Here is a 1,843-nt window from a genome sequence, read left to right as displayed (position 1 = left end):
TTCAGGTGCTAACATGAAAGATAAAGTCAACGATGACATTCCAAAAGTAGCTCCTCCAAAAGATGAGGAAATTAAAGATGATGAAGAGGAAAGTAAACAAGAGGATGATGAAAAAGAGACCTCAAAACAACTTCCTAAATATTGGATAGTCACAAAGGACCATCTATAGGATGAAATATTAGGAAATATCAAAAAGAGTGTAAGCACACGTTTACAATTAAATAATTTTTTTAATTACTATGCTTCCATATCACAAGTTTAACTAAAAAACTATTAATGATGCTTTGACTGATGAGGGTTGGCTTCTTGCTATGCAATAAGAACTCAACCAATATAAAATAAATGACATATTGGATTTAGTCAAATCTCCAACAATCAAAACAGTCATAGGCACTAAGTGGGTATTTTAAAACAAACTAGATGAGAACAAAATAATTACTAGAAACAAAGTTAGGCTAGGGGGAAAGGGGTATAACCAAGCCAAAGGGATAAACTACGATGATACTTATGTCCCTGTAGCTCGTCTTGAAGTTATTAGACTCCTTTTGGCATTCACTCGTTGTATTAATTTCAACCTATATCAGAAGGCCGTTAAATCCATTTTCATGAATGAATTTATAAACTAAGAGCTATACGTTTCCCAACCTCATGGATTTGAGGATCAATATAATCCCGACCATGTTTTACAAACTTAGTAGAAGCCTATATGGCATAAAACTCCTAGAGTTTGGTATGAGTGTCTTAATGGTTTCTTACTAAGGAAGAGATTTAGCTGTGGAATTATAGACACTAAAGGAAAACATGTTTTATTAGTTTATATATAAGAAGATGATAATACTTTTGGATCTACTAACGAATCTCTGTGTATGGAGTTTTATAACACTATATAGGGTGAATTTGAAATGTCATTGATGGGTGAACTTATGTATTTCATGGAACTCCAAGTACAACAAAATGATAAGGGAAATTTTATCAACCAAACCAAATATGGCTTGGAAGTCTTAAAGAAGTATGAACTAAAGAATTCTAAACCAATATACATTCCAATGTCTTCGAATTTGTTGGTTGACAAAGATGAATCGCGAAAGGAGTTTGAAAATACTAAACATTGAGGTATGATAGCATCCTTTCTTTATTTAACTGCAAGAAAACCTGATATTATGTTTAATGTTTATATGTGTGTTAGGTTTCAAGCTTACCCTAGAGAATCATACTTTAAGATTATTAAATGTATTTTAAGGTATCAAAACGATACTGCAAATCATGGTTTTTTGGTTCCATAAGGAAAGTGAGTGTAATTTGGTATGCTACTCTGATTTGATTTCGTGGAATAAAAATCAGATAGGAAGAGTACTAGTGGTACATGCCATATTTTTGTAAATTGTTTAATTTTGTGGCATAGCAAGAAGCACTAAAATGTTGCACTTTCTACTGCCGAGGAAAAATACGTAGCCGTCAGTAATTGTTGTGCATAAGTCCTTTGTCTAAAACAACATTTATTGGACTATAATTTGAAACTAGATTTCATTCCGATCAAATGTTTCAACACTAGTGCTATAAGTCTAACCAAAAACCATGTGCTACATTTGCGCATTAAACATATAGAGATTATACATCATTTTATTCGTGATCATGTAGAAAAAGGCGATGTTGTTTTTGAATACGTTGACACCAAAAATCAGCTTGTTGATATTTTTACTAAATTATTATCCTCAGAGTCGTTCCCATAAGTTTATAAGAGAATTAGGGATTCTTGATCACTCTTTCTTTAAATAAGAAATGATCCTTTTTATTTGTTATGCCGTATGATTTTTTGTTATACTAACCGTTCATTGTGAAACAA

This window comes from Lathyrus oleraceus, chromosome 2 (assembly GCF_024323335.1).
Source record: "Lathyrus oleraceus cultivar Zhongwan6 chromosome 2, CAAS_Psat_ZW6_1.0, whole genome shotgun sequence".
Classification (NCBI taxonomy): domain Eukaryota; kingdom Viridiplantae; phylum Streptophyta; class Magnoliopsida; order Fabales; family Fabaceae; genus Lathyrus; species Lathyrus oleraceus.
The sequence above is the reverse complement of the archived record's forward strand: the minus strand, read 5'-3'. Positions refer to the sequence as shown.